General features: G+C 47.3%; 1 protein-coding gene across 3 annotated transcripts in view; it reads left to right on the top strand.

Moving 5' to 3' along the window:
- Positions 1 to 10,965: 10,965 nt before the first annotated feature.
- Positions 10,966 to 18,151, top strand: part of LOC138267809 (uncharacterized) — a 222,992-nt gene continuing 215,806 nt past the window's right edge. Inside the window, exon 1 of one of the 3 annotated variants that reach the window (XM_069217019.1) lies at positions 10,966 to 11,070. The gene's annotated coding sequence lies outside the window, so the exon portion shown is untranslated. The remainder of the gene's footprint in view (positions 11,071 to 18,151) is intronic. The other 2 variants (XM_069217021.1, XM_069217027.1) reach the window with 2 other exon arrangements.

Consider the following 18,151-nt stretch of genomic DNA (forward strand, 5'->3'; position numbering starts at 1 on the left):
TTCCATAAGGTAGTTTATCGACTGATGTAATCCACTCGTGCAAAGCAGGTATGTGGGGGAGAATCCATTTCAGACATATCTCTCATTGTGCCAGAAGAATTATTAAGGCCCTCATTATGACCACAGCCGTCTGAAGACCACCGGGTGGAGGTCTCAACGCCGCAGGCCTGGCTGTGCAGACCGCCATATCAGGAACAAGGCGGTGTGGCCGACGGTACACAGCCACATCGCCGCTAGGCCCGCCAGTGTGGGCGGACCACCGTGGCAGGCGAGGGCCTCCTCTGGACCGGTGGCATGCCTCACACCGCTGGCTGTATTTCGAGGGTGCTTACCGCCAGGGTTTTTGTGGCGGTTGCCCCACCACGAGAACCCTGGTAGTAACACACCCAGCGGTAGGAATAATCATTCCTGTTGTCCCTACATCCACCCCCACACCTCTACACACCCACACAGACACACACACATGCACACACACCCCACACACATGCACGTCAGACACACGCCTACCCCCATTACAATCGACCAGTGCTTAATTTGTGCTTGTTGTTTCTGGTGCTGAGCACCGGCACTTATTTTTGAGGGCCAGGGCTTATTCTTCAGCCTCAAGCATTTGCTGCGAGCAAAAGACACATATGAAAAAGACGAAGGACGGGAAAAATTAAAAAGCGTCACAAAGGGAGAAAGTTGAAAGCTGCCAGAGTGAGCTGAAGGGGCAGGGAGTGGCTGTAAATGGATTGAAGAGGCCCGAGATGGGTTCAGGATTACACCGCCTTAGTATTCCGTGTTCGCACATTTAAATACAGCAGACATGTGTTTAAGAGGAGAGTTTTAGGCACCGGCACCTTTTTATTTTCAAAGTAGGCACTGCAGTCAACCCACCTACCTGAGAGGGCCACACTGCAGCCCACGTCGAGGAGGTCGTCTGGGAGGGGGGGAGATGTTGGCAGTGACAGCCGCTGCATACCTGACCATAACCGCAGGCTATGATTGTCATGGGCCCCAGTCCCCCATAGACAGCAAAGCATTCCCATTGGATGGTGCACAGCTGTGCGAACCGCCAAGGGTTCACTGCCATGCAGTGCCCACCGTGCTGAAATGTGGCTCGTAATATGCTGGGCGGAGTCTTCATGTCGTGGAGGTGCAGGTGGTGGGACTGCCTCTCTCTCGCCATCGGTTGACCCAGTGGTGGCTGTAATGTGCCATATTTCGGTGGTCTCTTGTGTGTGCCTCATAATACGGGCAGTCAGGAGGCCACCATCCCTAGCGGTATTTCTGCGGCTGCCAGCGTGGCGGTCCTGCCAGAATACTGCCAATGTCATAATAAGGGCCTATGTGTGCATTACCTCTAGGTCAGGGGGTGGAATGTCAGCTTGGTTGACTCCGCCTTTCATCATTTGGGGGGCCTTAAAATGAATGTAATCGCTGATAAGCGTAAAACCCATGCGTCAGACGCTAAGGGTGAAAAGATGAGTGTGTTTGAAGGGTGCACATGCATATATATATAAATATTCTTTAAAGGATGAATTCCTGTCTGTGTGCTCCTACACACACCTAACAATGCACTGGGAAGGTAAATTACATTGCTTTCTGCACAAAGTTACACCTAGCCTAGCTCCTGTATGTTGGTTACAGACCCTTCTTTGCGGCAGAAGGTGCTAGGCCTCTGTCACTGAGTCACTGTCACTGTCACTGTGGGTGAAAGCGCGTGCTGTGGAGGTTGTTTGCAGCTCAGCACCAGTCCATGCAATAACTGTTTAAAGCGCAGACTCGCCGCTGGTGGCAGGAAGTGCAGTCCAAAAAAAGTGCTCACTATTAGTATCACTGACATCACTGGCGTTGACAAACATTACATGAAAAACATTACAAGAACAACAATGATAATAAAAGCCATAAAACCATTGTAAAGATACTCTCTGATGGACACTCTGATAGTAACATTCTGATTAATATTTTAATAATGATAATCATATTTTAGTGTCATTCTTTGTATAATGTTAGTTGTATTGTTAGAAGAGTAGATGGTGTTGTTTTTTAAATAAAAAGATTAATAGCAATCATGATCTAAATAATATGAATAATAATTTCCAATAATAATATTAGTAATATTTATGCGGGTATTGTGACTATTCTCTATGATTATTATTTTTTTATAGATTTTTTTTCAATGTGGTCATTATTATCGTTTCATTCTTTTGTCGTATGTTATTGTTCCTGCCCTTCGATGCTGCTGTCTTGTTATTAGTGGTTTTCATGTTGTTTGTGAGGTGGTTGTAATTGTTAATGTTTTAGAATGTTATAATTTATTGTTATTATTATCATTATTATTGTTGTTATTGTTGTTGTTATTACTGTTGTTTCACACGTGATGCTGCTAATTTATCTTTATTATTACTGGTGTTATTGTGTTATTGGTTGATTATTACTGAGGTTATTGTTATTGTTTCTTGTTTTCACTGTTATATTATTATTTTTATTATGTATTATTATTGTTGTTCCTATTGTTATTTTATTACTATTTTAAACTACTATATGATGTTGTTTTGAGTGTTGTAAATTATTATTATTGTTATTATTAGTAGCAGTAGTACTGTTATTGTTATCATTTTTATTTGTATTATTATTGTTATAATTATTATTATTATTATTATTGTTAGTATTGTTATTCATATTATTATTGTTATTATTATTATTGGTGTTTTTATTGTTTTATTGTTATTTTTGTTACTAGAATTATTGTTTTGTTATTATTACACTTATTATTGTTATTATTACAGTTATTGTTATATTATTATTATTAGTATTATTGTTGTTGTTGTTGTTGTTTTTATTGTTGTTATTGTCTCTATTGTTGTTGTAATTACTGTTGTTCCACATGTGATGTTGTTAGTTTATCTTTGTTATTACTTGGGTTATTGTGTTATTGGTTGATTATTACTGAGGTTGATGTAATGGGTTCTTGTTTTAAGGGTTATATTATTATTTTTATTATGTATGAATATTGTTGCTAATGTTATTTTGTTGCTGTTTCAAACTACTAGATGATGTTTTGAGTGTTGCAAAATATTATTATTATTAGTAGTAGTAGTAGTAATAGCAGTAGCAGTAGTAGTAGTATTACTGTTATTTTTGCTATTATTATAATTGTTGTTATTGTTAGTATTGTTATTCTTGTTATTATTCTTGTTGTTTTTATTACGGGTGTTGTTATTGTTGTTGTTATTATTATTATTATTATTTGTTATTGTTGTTAGAATTATTGTTGTTGTTATTGTTATTATTATTATCATTATTAGTAATGTTGTTTTATTATTGTCGTTGTTTTTATTACGTTGTTATTGCTGTTATTATTATTATTGTTGTTGTTTTTATTATTGTTGTTATTGGTATTGTTGTTATCGTTGTTATCATTGTTGTTACACATGTGATTTTAATGTATCTTTATTATTAATTGTGTCATTATGTTATTGGTTGATTATTACTGAGGTTGTTGTTATAGGTTCTTGTTTTAAGGATTATATTATTATTTTGATTATGTATGAATATTGTCGCTATTGTTATTTTGTTGCTGTCATAAACTACTGAATTATGTTTTGAGTGTTGTAAATTATTATTGTTATTAGTATTATTAGCAGTAGTAATAGTTGGAGTACTGTTATTATTATTATTATCATTGTTCTTATTCTTAGTATTGTTTTTCTTGTTACTGTTATTATTGTTATTATTATTGGTGTTGTTAGTGTTGTTTTTATTGTTATTTTTGTTATTATAATTACTGTTGTTCTTATTTTTATTCTAATTATTATTGTTGAAGTTATAAATGTTATTGTTATTTTTGTTATTAGAATTATTGTTATTGTTGATCTTTCCATTATTATTATTATTATTATTATTATTATTATTATTACTATTGGCAGTGCTGGTAGTAGTTGCAGTTTTGTTGAGGGCTCATACAGATCCAGGCGGTGCCTCACACAGATGGCTTACACTGAGCCCCACCTCCATCCGCCCCATGTTTGAATCATTAATACTGTGGCTTCTAGGCACTAATGTCTCTGTAAAGGACCCTCTGTGGTGCCTGGGCAGCCTCATACTTCAGCTTCTTAGAGTCAGGGGCTGCGGCTCCTGGGGGGCTCTCTGTGAGGTGGGAATGGGGGGACACACCCCTCCCGGGTGGCACCCCAGAAGGCACACCCAACACACGCCCTCTTTGGTGCCCAGGCAGTCGTTCTACGGGGGAGTGTAAACGTGCACATGTCCCGACATGCCTATTGTGGGCACCAGGGCCGGCTTTAGGGCGGTGCGACTGGTGCAGCTGCACCTGGTGCTGACTTTGGTGGGGGCCTTGTGTTTAAAAAAAGCTTATGGGTTTAAAAACAAATGAACTTCCGTGTGTGTCTAGCAGTTTTCAGGCAACAATAAAAAATGTCAAGGTAACTGGTGATTAATATTCCTGCTGGTGAGAGATTAGAGTTTTGTCTAGTGGCAGTTTTAACTCATCATAGAGTAGCACAGAGGGTTAATGTGCCTGCTGCAAAGAACTTTACCATGCAGATCACAGGACTGAGTGTGAGGGAACTATGAGTAGTGCTATGAAAAAAATGAAATCTATGACAGGGAGGGGCTATGGAGAGATGTGGGCACTGCTGGAGGGTGGTAGAGGGGGGATTCAGGGAGAAGGAGGTTATGGAGGGGTTGGTGCGCATAAGGGGGGGGGCAATCCTATACAGGGGATGCAGACAACAGCTTCTACCCCTAATTAGGGGGGTGCAATCCCATACAGGGCGGGGGGAGCAATCCAACAGGGCATGCAGACAACAGCGCCTGCTCTTAATGGGGGGGGGGGGGTGCAATCCCATACAGGGTGGGGAGGCAATCCCATACAGGGCATGCAGACAACAGCTCCTGCTCCTAATGGGCTTCTGGAGACAGAGAGTCAGATATGGCCTCTGGCAGAGGGGGGGAAGTAGTAAATGGGGGGGTTATGATTGGGTTGTGTCTGGCAGGATTTATAGAATCCATTAAAGGATGCCTCATTTGAATATATGCTAATCAGTATGTCTCTGGGTTTGGGTGTGTAAGTCTGAAATGACTGCCAGTAGGATTTGGGTGGGGGCCTTCAGAGGGGGGCTGCTGCTTCTGTTTATCAGGCAGAGCACCTCCCAGGCACGCAGCAAAATGTGCATTTCAGGCCCTTCTCCTGGGAGGTGGGGAGACTCGTGCCTGACCTTAAGATGGCGCTGTGTCTGAGAGCCAGCAGTGCCACCAGACCCCCCCTCACTTCAAGGCTCAGTTAAATACTAGAAATATCACTGCCCCGGGTGAGGTGAGTTATAACCCGAGGCCGCTGGAGAACGCATAGTGTGTATTTTACAATTCACTACCATTTTGCTTAAATCATAACGGGTGACTCCATATCCGAGTGTGTAGCAACCCCCCTACACACACAAAAAACACGGATGCACAGAAACACCCAGACACGCACACAACATCCATGCAAACACAAAACTCCCATACAGACAGACACATACGCAAGCACAAACAAGGACACAAATACACACACACGAACTCTCATACAGACACAGGAAGGCACACACATACCCACAAAACACCTAGGCACACACAGAGACAAAAAACTCCTATACACACACAGGCACACATACATAGACACAGACACACAATACCAGGCACACACAGATACAAAACCTCTCATACAGATACAGGCACGCACACACAGACACAAAACTCCCATACAGACACAGAAACATACACAAACACGAACACAAATACACACACACGAACTCTTTTACAGACACAGGCACGCACATACACACACACACACACACAAACACCCACGCACACACAGACACAAACAACTCCTATACACACACAGGCACACATACATAGACACAGACACACAATACCAGGCACACACAGACACAAAAACTCTCATACAGATACAGGCACGCACACACAGACACAAAACTCCCATACAGACACAGAAACATACACAAACACGAACACAAATACACACACACGAACTCTTTTACAGACACAGGCACGCACATACACACACACACACACAAAACACCCACGCACACACAGACACAAACAACTCCCATACACACACAGGCACAGATACATGGACACAGAAACACAATAACAGGCACACACAGACACAAAAACTCTCATACAGACACAGGCACGCACACACACAAAACACCCACGCACACACAGACACAAAACTTCCATACAGACACATACACAAACACGAGCACAAATACACACACATGAACTCTCATACAGGCACACACATACATACACACACACAAAACACTCACGTACACACAGACACAAAAAAACTCCTATACACACACAGGCACACATACATGGACACAGACACTCAATACCAGGCACACACAGACACAAAAACTCTCATACAGACACAGGCACACATAAAAAGCACAAATACGAACACATACACAAAATAGCTCTCATAAAGACACAGGCACGCACATACACACACACACAAAACACCCACGCATGCACACACACAAAAACTCTTATACACACACAGGCACACATACACGGACACAGACACAATAACCAGGCACACACAGACACAAAAACTCTCAAACAGACACAGACACGCACACACACACACACAAAACACCCACACAGACACAAAACTCCCATACAGACAAAGAAACATACACGAACGCAAATACACACACACAAACTCTCATACAGACACAGTGACGCACAAACATACACACACAAAACACCCACGCACACACAGACACAAAAACTCCTACACACACACAGGCACACATACATGGACACAGACACACAAAACCAGGCACACACATACACAAAAACTATCAGACACACACACACAAAACACACACGCACACACAGGCACAAAACTCACATACAGACACAGACACATACAAGAACACGAACACAAATACACACACACAAACGCTCATACAGACACAGGCACGCACACACACACACACACATAAAACACCCACGTACACACAGATACAAAAAAACTCCTAGACGCACACACGCATGGACACAGACACACAATAACCAGGCACACACAGACACAAAAACTCTCATACAGATACAGGCACACAGAAACACAACAGCCAAGCACACACAGACACAAACATTCTCATACTGACACGGGCACACACAGGCAAACGCAGCCACACATTGGCGCACAACACCCACGCCCACACAGACACAAACAGAAATCCTATACAGACAGAGGCACACACACAAAGCACAAACACGGACACATACACACAGCACCCAGGCGCACACAGATGCACACACCTCATACACACGCACAAACGCCCAGCACCGTGCAGACAGACAGCACATGGCGTCGGTTTGCGCCTGAAAGGGGTCTCCCCCCCCCACCCGCCCCCACCCCGTTGTCCAAGTGCAAGGTCTGCATTTCTAATGCATTCCCACACGCTGTCAAAAAAACAGAAAATGAGTGTCTGACTGGCCCCTGTGGGGGGCAGGCGGGGGGGGGGGGGCGATAATGAGGGGGACAACGTCTGTCTTTAACCGGGAATAAACGCATCCACATACACACACACACAACAACAGACAGACACACACACACAACCACAGACACACACACAACCACAGACACACAGGACCGCAGAGACACACGACCGCAGACACACACAACCACAGACACACACACACAACCACAGACACACACACAACCACAGACACACACGACCGCAGACACACACAGCAGAATGTGCGCCTCAGAACGAAACTATTTCTGCAGGGCCTTTGTGCTTTCTGGAGTGGTGTCCAGAATGTACACACACACAGCTACCTGTCACCTCCGGTTGTTTTTTTTTTTTTTTAATCTATAGCCCCCACCGACCGATTTAAGGAGAGACCCCTTAAAATAGGCGCTTTGTTGTGGCAAACAGAGTGTGCGCGGGCCTGTGTGCGAGAGCTCAACACACACAGGGACGCAGTTAACACACTTTGTGTACCTGTAACCCGTGATACACAACGTGTGGGAGCCCAGCCCGGCTGTGCGCCTCCCTCGGTGTGTCTGTGTGTGTCTGCCTTTCTGTGCTGAAAAGGATTGTATCCACTTGTGCTTAAAGCAAACAACACGAGCAGAAAAGGCAGACACCGCTTGTGTGAAATCAAAGTTTGAACAACAAAACTGCAAGAACACAAAGTGGGGGTTTGGGGGTCTCTTTGTGTTAAACACAACTGGTACTGTTCAAGTTTGCACTTTAAATCGGGCGGACATGGGACAGCACCGAACATACGCGCCGGGGTTATTTTCGGACGGAAACCAGGAAACGGAGAATTTGCTGGTTACGTTTAAAACGAAAAGTAAACAAAGCCGCATCTTCCAAGTGGTTGTAAACAAACAAATGTCGAAGAAGGACACAGAACCTATGGTAAAGGTAAACATTAGTTTTCAATCAGGATGAAAAGTTTAAATCACTTTGATACACACACGAATTATTTCAAAACAATAATTTACTGCCACGGAGAAAAAAACAGCATTTTCTTTTTTTAATGATTTCTCTTGTCAAAAATGTCCTGTCCGAGTTCTGGGGTTGGAAGAAGGGAGGCGGGGTCGCCCAGCACATCTGTAGCTCTCTGTGGCAATTAAAAAAAATATTCCAAAAGATAATCTCTGTTTAAAATATGGTTCTACTGATTTTTCCACAATTGATAAACGAAAAGTCAACAACGTGAAAAAATATACATATTTTTAGTGAACGAGAGAGCCCTTCAACTCCCTCACTCAAATCACAAAAATATAGTGACAAGCACCTTAACAGCTCCTTATATCCAGTGCAGGTTTTTATACTGAAATTACATGTTTGTAAACATTCTGTGCATTTAATCTTGCACATTTTTCAAACGAATTTCGGGCACGAGTTTTAAGGAAATGGCGCACAAATTGATACAATCAACTGGGCGGACTAACTCCTCAAACCCTGTCTCCGTTCGCGCAGCGCGAGGTGTGATTTTTCCACATTTTCTGCCGGACAGGCTCTGGGCTCGCAGGCGAGCTGTTCGCGGTAAAAACGCAGAACTTTCGTTTTTGTTGTCCAAATGGCGCCGTAAACAGCAGCATTTTTGCACCGTGCACATAAAAAGTAGCAAAATTATTTTCACAACACACGAAAAGAAAAATCAGAGAGTTATTTTTCTTTTTAAAAGTGAAAAAAATTCAAGTCTGTTTCCTCAGTTATTACTGAAGCAATAAAAATGTCTGAACCCTGTTTTGAGTTATTCTTGGGAAGTCGTTTGTAATTTGACCTGATTCTTCCAATTTCTATATGTCTATGTGTGAACAGATCCATTCTTTTAAATGAGTCCCAAACACGTGGAATAGTAAAAACGTGGAAACAAAATCCGTCAGAAAGGGGTTTCTTTTCAGCATTTGATAGGAATGTTTTGGGGTGTTCGGGGCCCGTCCGTGTCTGCCAATGGGCGCATCTCTGGACGGGGCCGGAGGGGCAGAGGGTTTGTATGAGAGAGAGCATCATGTCTCAGTTTGCAAGCGCTATAGAGGTGTGTGCGTGGGAGGTGTGTGTGCACGAGTGTGGCCATTATACGTGAAACGTGCATAGTGTGCTTTTGTGTGGAAGAATGCGTGTGTGCTGTTTCTGGCGCGGGTATGTGAGAAGGTGTGCGAGAGACAGTGCTACATGTGAGAAAGGTGAGGGAGGGTGATCTTTGTGGAGGAGCGTGGGTTGTATGTGAGGGAGTGTGGTGTCTGTGAGGGGTGCGGTTGGGTGTGAAGTAGTGTGATGTTTGTGGGGTGTAGGCTTGTATGCAGGGGAGTGTGATGTTTGTGGACTGTGGGGTTGCATGTGAGGGAGTGTGCTGGTTGTTAAGGGGTGTGGGGTTGTATGTGAGGGAGTGTTCTGGTTCTGGAGGGGTGTGGGATTGTATGTGAGGGAGTGTGGTGTTTGTGGAGGAATGTGGGGGTGTTTGTGAGGAAGTGTTCTGGTGTGGCGGGGTGTGGGATTGTATGTGAGGGAGTGTGATGTTTGTTGACTGTGGGGTTGCATGTGAGGAAGTGTGCTGGTTGTGGAGGGGTGTGGGATTGTATGTGAGGGAGTGTGCTGTTTGTGAAGGGGTGTGGGATTGTATGTGAGGGAGTGTGCTGTTTGTGAAGGGGTGTGGGGTTGTATGTGGAGGAGTGTTTGTGAGGGAGTGTGGTGTTTGTGAAGGAGTGTGGGGTTGTTTGTGAGGGAGTGTGGTGTTTGTGGAGGAATGTGGGGGAGTTTGTGAGGGAGCGTGCTGGTTGTAAAGGGGTGTGGGGTTGTATGTGAGGGAGTGTTCTGGTTGTGAAGGGGTGTGGGGTGTGGGGTTGTATGTGAGGGAGTGTTCTGGTTGTGAAGGGGTGTGGGGTTGTATGTGGGAGACAGAGAGAGGGCAGAGGTAGGGGGTGAGAGGGAGATGTAGAGAGGGGGAAAGGAGGGAAACATAAGAGGAGTGAGTGCCCTTTTGACAGGAACTGAAGTTGAACGTACCGACTGCAGGCGACCATCTCTGGGGTCCATTCCCCGACTCTGAGCAAGGGTCTGAGACCAGGGCAGAGAGCACGTGGGGGTGATGTGTCCCCCAACATCTCGCTCTGTGCTGTTCCTGCCTGTCTGTCTAGCAGGCAGCGAGACTGTGGGTTATTTAGATAGATAGATAGATAGATAGATAGATAGATAGACAGACAGACAGACAGACAGACAGACAGACAGACAGACAGACAGAGAGATAGATAGATAGATAGATAGATAGATAGATAGATAGATAGATAGATAGATAGATAGATAGATAGATAGATAGATAGATAGACAGACAGACAGACTCTCCCTCTGCCTAGGGCAGCGTGCACTGTTACGCCCCTTGCACTGATTCCCACCCCTCCCCCCTTTTCACCGCCAGACCCTCATTAGCATCAGATGCAGCCCCTCTGTAATCAGAAGACAGAGCCTATTTTGTGGAGGGCCTGGGACCAGACAGAGCCTCGAGAACCCACAGAGAAGACTCAGCGCTGTGAGTACTTGCAAACTTCTGCTGATATGGAGTCTGAACTTTTAGAAGTGAGGGTCATACCTGGGGGAGCTGAGGGTCACACCAGGGGGAGGTGAGATTCCAACCTGGGGGAGCTGAGGGTCACACCAGGGGAAGGTGAGACTAACCTGGGGGAGCTGAGGGTCACTCCTGGGGGAGGTGAGAATCTAACCCGGGGGGTGAAGGGGCTGAGGGTCACACCTTGGGGAGGTGAGTGTCCAACCTGGGGGAGCTGAGGGTCACTCCTAGAGGAGGCGAGAGTCTAACCCCGGGGGAGCTGAGGGTCACTCCTAGAGGAGGTGAGCGTCTAACCTGGTGAAGCTGAGGGTCACACCTGGTCGGGAGAGGGTCACAAATGGGGGAAGTGAGGGTCACACCATGGGGAGGAGTGGGTCCCACCTGAGAGTGGTGAGGGTCATGCCTGGTGGAGCTGAGGGCACACCTGGGGAAAGCGGGATTCTCACCAGGGGGAGGTGAGGGTCTAACCTGGGGGAAGGGGTGGGGTGAGAGTCTAACCCGGTGTAGCTGAGGTTCACACCTGGGGGAGGTGAAAGTCTATCCCGGTGAAGCTGAGGGTCACACATGGGGTGGGGTGAGAGTCTAACCCGGTGTAGCTGAGGTTCACACCAGGGGGAGGTGAGAGTCTATCCCGGTGAAGCTGAGTGTCACACCTGGGGAGGTGAGAGTCTAATCCGGTGATGCTCGGGGTCACACATGGGGTGGGGTGAGAGTCTAACCCGGTGCAGCTGAGGTTCACACCAGGGGGAGGTGAGAGTCAAACCTAGAGGAGCTGAGGGTCACACCAGGGGGAGGTGAGAGTCTATCCCGGTGAAGCTGAGGGTCACACCAGGGGGAGGTGAGAGTCCATCTGGTGAAGGAAAGGGTTACACCTGGGGGGAGAGAGTCTATCCCGGTGAAGCTGAGGGTCACACCTGGTGGAGGTGGGAGTCCATCTGGTGAAGGAAAGGGTTACACCTGGGGGGAGAGAGTCTATCCCGGTGAAGCTGAGGGTCACACTTGGTGGGGGGTGGGGGGGGGGTGTCTGTCTGCCTGTCGGCGAGGTCAGAGGATGTGATGGTGAGGTCAGAGGAGGTGATGGTGAGGTCAGAGCGTGTAGGTGACGTCAGAGCATGTGATGGTGAGGTCAGAGCATGTGATGGTGAGGTCAGAGCTTCTGGGTGAGGTCAGAGCAGGTGATGGTGAGGTCAGAGCTTCTGGGTGAGGTCAGAGCATGTGATGGTGAGGTCAGAGCTTCTGGGTGAGGTCAGAGCATGTGATGGTGAGGTCAGAGCTTCTGGGTGAGGACAGAGCAGGTGATGGTGAGGTCAGAGCATGTGATGGTGAGGTCAGAGCTTCTGGGTGAGGTCAGAGGAGGTGATGGTGAGGTCAGAGCAGGTGATGGTGAGGTCAGAGCTTCTGGGTGAGGTCAGAGGAGGTGATGGTGAGGTCAGAGCTTCTGGGTGAGGTCAGAGCACGTGATTGTGAGGTCAGAGCAGGTGATGGTGAGGTCAGAGCTTCTGGGTGAGGTCAGAGCAGGTGATGGTGAGGTCAGAGCTTCTGGGTGAGGACAGAGCAGGTGATGGTGAGGTCAGAGCAGGTGGTGGTGAGGTCAGAGAATGTAGGTGAGGTCAGAGCGAGGTCAGAGCAGGTGATGGTGAGGTCAGAGCTTCTGGGTGAGGTCAGGGCAGGTAATGGTGAGGTCAGAGCAGGTGATGGTGAGGTCAGAGCAGGTGATGGTGAGGTTAGAGCTTCTGGGTGAGGTCAGAGCAGGTGATGGTGAGGTCAGAACAGGTGATGGTGAGGTCAGAACAGGTGATGGTGAGGTCAGAACAGGTGATGGTGAGGTCAGAGCTTTTGGTGAGGTCAGAGCAGGTGATGGTGAGGTCAGAGCTTTTGGTGAGGTCAGAGCAGGTGGTGGTGAGGTCAGAACAGGTGATGGTGAGGTCAGAACAGGTGATGGTGAGGTCAGAGCTTCTGGGTGAGGTCAGAGCAGGTGATGGTGAGGTCAGAGCTTTTGGTGAGGTCAGAGCAGGTGGTGGTGAGGTCAGAACAGGTGATGGTGAGGTCAGAGCTGGTACAGCTGAGGTCACAGTCTCTGAGGTGAGAGCTTGTCAGTGAGGTCGCAGCTAATGATGCTGAGGTCAGAGATGGTGGCGGTGACGTCAGATGTGGTGCAGGTGAGGTCAGAGTTGAAGAGGTGTAGACGAAGTGCAGAGGATATTAAAAAAAGTACAGGCAAGAGTCAGGCGTGGTGCGACTTTTGGCCTGAGATTAGAGTGATGGGGGTCGGACCTGGAGTAGAGAGGTCAGTGCTGATGGTGGAGGTAGGACCTAGAGCAGGGAGGTCAGTGCCTGAGATAGGACCTGGAGTAGAGAGGTCAGTGCTGGAGGTAGGACCTAGAGCAGGGAGGTCAGTGCTGGTGGAGATAGGACCTGGAGCCGGGAGGTCAGTGCTTCTGGAGGTAGGACCTGGAGCAGGGAGGTCAGTGCTGGTGGAGGTTGGACCTGGAGCAGGGAGGTCAGTGCTGGTGGAGGTAGGACCTGGAGCAGGGAGGTCAGTGCTTCTGGAGGTAGGACCTGGAGCACGGAGGTCAGTGCTGATGGTGGAGGTCGGACCTGGGGCAGGGAGGTCAGTGCTGATGGTGGAGGTAGGACCTGGGGCAGGGAGGTCAGTGCTTGAGGTAGGACCTGGAGGAGGGAGGTCAGTGCCTGAGACAGGACCTGGGGCAGGGAGGTCAGTGCCTGAGATAGGACCTGGAGCAGGGAAGTCAGTGCTGCTGGAGGTAGGACCTGGGGCAGGGAGGTCAGTGCTTGAGATAGGACCTGGAGGAGGGAGGTCAGTGCCTGAGACAGGACCTGGGGCAGGGAGGTCAGTGCCTGAGATAGGACCTGGAGCCGGGAGGTCAGTGCTTCTGGAGGTAGGACCTGGAGCAGGGAGGTCAGTGCTGGTGGAGGTTGGACCTGGAGCAGGGAGGTCAGTGCTGGTGGAGGTTGGACCTGGAGCAGGGAAGTCAGTGCCTGTGATAGGACCTGGAGCACGGAGGTCAGTGCTGATGGTGGAGGTCGGACCTGGGGCAGAGAGGTCAGTGCTGATGGTGGAGGTAGGACCTGGAGCAGGGAGGTCAGTGCCTGTGATATGACCTGGAGCAGGGAGGTCAGTGCTGCTGGAGGTTGAACCTGGGGCAGGGAGGTCAGAGGTGGGGGTGATGCTGATGTTACAGGTGAGGGCAGATCTGGCGGGGGTGAGGTAGGAGCTGACCAGGTTGAAAGGGGGAGAGCCAGCCATGGTCCCAGTTATTTCTTTTTTTTGTTTTTTTCACAGCAGCTAGTTTGTAAATGACCGTGTGTTGTAAAAGTGTAAAGCACGGGGGGGAGGGGGGGCACGGCTCTTTACCTGTATATAGAAAGTGAAACGCGTGGCCCTTTCTCACAGGGGCAGTTTGAATCCATTTACTGCATAAATCATTCATTTCAGAGAAATACCAAGAACCCCAGCACGAGCTCCGTAAATACAGCAGGACACCTCACAATGTTCGGGTTTTTTTTCTCGCTGGTGACGTAAATAATGATGTAACCGCATAGTTTACACCTATAGCTGTTTACAAGCATTACTGGTGTGTTTGCAGTGGTTGAGGTGTGCGCGAATGGTGGGGGTGTGTATGTTTCCAGATTATTCCTGTGCGGGTTTCACTTTGTATATATTCACAGACATATGTGCTCTAGAGTTACAGACATATATCCGCGTGCACTCACGCGGGATGCGTGTAGATTCCGTGCACGAGGCAGTCCCAGACATGAAACAGGCGCACACACTTAACACGTGTGTTTTTTGTGCATCGCCTGTTAAACCCGTCGTTCTATTCTCGTGTTTCTTGCACTTGTTTCCGATTATTAGGCAATGTCTCGGTCTCCGTGCACCGTTTGACGTGCACAAACTCTGCCCGTCGTGTGCACTGATTGTAATTTAACAAGGAAACACGAATAAACCTGGTCAATCCGTCTGTCTTCGCCGATAAACGCCTTCGGATCTCTGCCCGTGTATTTTGTTTATTTCATAGCGCTTCGATGTTTTCTCGGGCACAAAAGAGGTTTCTTTAAAAGCCGCAAGGATGACGTTGAACCGTCTTTACAGATCCGTGGTTCATGAAATAATGCCTTTACAGTGGAGCCGAGGTCACATTTAATAAAATTCGATGCACTACACTACGGAGATGTCGCAAAACAACCGCACGGAGATCACACAAGCAGGGTTTTGTAAAGCCCGCCTTTGACTCGAAAGCGCCTTGACGCGGAACGTTTGTTTTCAGCGCTACAGTCACAATGTACAACGAGCGCTGTTTCGCGGCGCTGTACTGGATCCGAGGTCTGCTCATTCGTCTCTGTTTCGTGTATGTTTTCTGCTGGGCGGCTGTTTCACTACCTGCCGCGGTTCATTAGTAAAGGTAATATTTTGTACACCCCCGGAGAGTCCGGATGAGTTCACAAACCACACATTCAGTTTAAAAAACATCAGGAGTTGCACAGAGCCGAGTAAATCTCAGATACGGCAAAAAAACAAAGAAGAACTCCGGGAAAGTCCGACATTTTGCAGGAGACAAACATCAACCGGTTCATCCTCGACAGGGGGGGTCAAATATTGTATCCCCCCCTTCAAGAACAGGTGCCTCTCGCAGCCTTCACATATGACGCGTTATGGAAACTCCGAGTTGTTGAAAAACTTGGGGCATCTCCGTGTGTTGAATTTTCTGCTTCAGTCCGACGCACCGTGTGCACTTGGCCAAAACCCCGCACCTCCGTTTGCGCAGGTATCTGCCTCTGTGCAGACTTGTGCAAACAGACCTCGCTCCTGTCCCTAAAACACGACGGATTATGCACCAGATTGTAAATGCGCGAGTCACAGACATTTTAGTATAAAAGTAAGTATCTCGTTAATAACCCTTCACAAACTGCAACGCTTTAAAAATTTGCAGGCTCAATTGCTTGGTTTTTGCTACAATTTTATTTTGCCTCAAACACGGAATCATCATTTCCATTCACGTTTGTAAAGTTAGCAAAAGCATTTCTATTTTTAAGTGAAGTTTGAAAAATAGTTTGAAATTACTTCGAGCCCCGTTTCCTCCGGTGCACACACGGTTTGCTCAATTCCCGGGAGCACAAACTGGAAATAATAGCGCCTGGATGCGCCCCCTTTTACTTTCATTTTATATATGTATTTGTGGCACCTGTGCAAAGTTTCACACGCGCATGTTAACTCCTTAGAGAAGACCTTGTGGTAGAGCCCAGAGGACCCCCCCCCCCCCCACACCTATTTTACGCAATCTATTTATGAAATTATAAATGCATATTTGTTATCCCCTAAACGTTGATCTCAATTAGGAATGAGAAACAGGTTTCGATCCCCCCTAAATCTTTCTTGTTGCTACAACAGACCCGGAGCGCGCAGTTGCTCCGATGAGCACATACACTGATGACGTGTAAAGGGTGAACGGAGGTCTGGTGCGTGCACTTTATGTCTTCTGACTGTTCTGCGCGCGCCTTTCTTAGTTTTTTATTCTTAATTACTCCTGAACTTGGTTTTAAGGCTCTTCTGGAGGGGTTCTGGTAATAACCGGAAGTTATTAGAGTAACACCCCAAGCCTCGCCCCAGACATGGCCTCCGCCCTCCTCTCCTCCCATCCCAGGAGCAGGGCTCGGTCCCCACCGGACAACAGCTTTAACCTCAGAGTCTCACAGGCGTGGAGGGAGAGAGAAAGCTGCGGTGAGAGAGGAGATAACCCTACAGGCGAGGTACATGTCCAGAGATATAGAAGCTATGCCACGGACTTCTATCCATCCATCCGTTCATCCAGCCACCCGTTCATCCAGCCACCCATCCATCCACCCACACATACACACATCCCTCCATCCATCCCAGAACTCACCGAATCATCCACCCATCCATCCTCACCGAGCCATCTATCCACCCACCCAGACACACATCTATCCATCCCAGAACTCACCGAACAATTCATCCATCCATCCTCACCCACCCATCCATTAATCCACCCACCCACCCATACACGCATCCCTCCATCCATCCCAGACTCATCGAACCATTCATCCATCCATCCTCACCCACCCACCCATACACACATCCCTCCATCCCAGAACTCACCGAATCATCCACCCATCCATCCAATCATCCATCCTCACCGAGCCATCTATCCACCCACCCAGACACACATCTATCCATCCCAGAACTCACCGAACAATTCATCCATCCATCCTCACCCACCCATCCTTCCCTCCTCCCACCCATCAATCCTCACAAGCCATCCATCCACCCACACAGACATCCATCCATCCGTCCCAGAACTCACTGATACCTGCACATCAATCCACCCAGTCAAGAAATGATAACCCAACCAAGATTCATCTCCAGGGATAGATAAACAATGACACAGACCATCCATCGATCATCCACCCAGTCATCCATTTATCCATACATCCATAGTCATCCATCCAACCACCGTCCAAGAGCTCAATGAACCATCCATTCATCCATCCATCCATCCAAAAACTCAATAAACTATCCATGCATCATCCATCCATCCATTCAAGAATTCAATTGAACCATCCATGCATCATCCACCCATTCATCCATGCATCCATCCACCCGTCCCTGAACTCTGTTGTCCACACATACAACCAAGATTCATTTCCCGAGATAGATAAACATTGACACAGACCATCCATCCATCCATTCATTCACACGTCTGTCAATCCATCCGTGCATCCATTCAGCCACCTGTCCGTCTATCCATCTGTCTGTCCATCCATCGCCACCATAAGTTGCACCCTCACCATGCGCAGCTTATAACCTCACATATCACATCACTCATGACATGTTCATCTGTAATGACATCTGAAATTACATAATTGACGAGAACATGTACTATTCATGTGCACATGTGTGTGTGCGTGTATATACACACCTACCTGACAGTATATACATATATATGTAACCAGTGAAGCAGTTATGGTTCGGTCAGAGTTGCTCTCATGATTCATCACGACACTTTCT

Source organism: Pleurodeles waltl, chromosome 12 (assembly GCF_031143425.1).
Source record: "Pleurodeles waltl isolate 20211129_DDA chromosome 12, aPleWal1.hap1.20221129, whole genome shotgun sequence".
Taxonomy (NCBI): Eukaryota; Metazoa; Chordata; class Amphibia; order Caudata; family Salamandridae; genus Pleurodeles; species Pleurodeles waltl.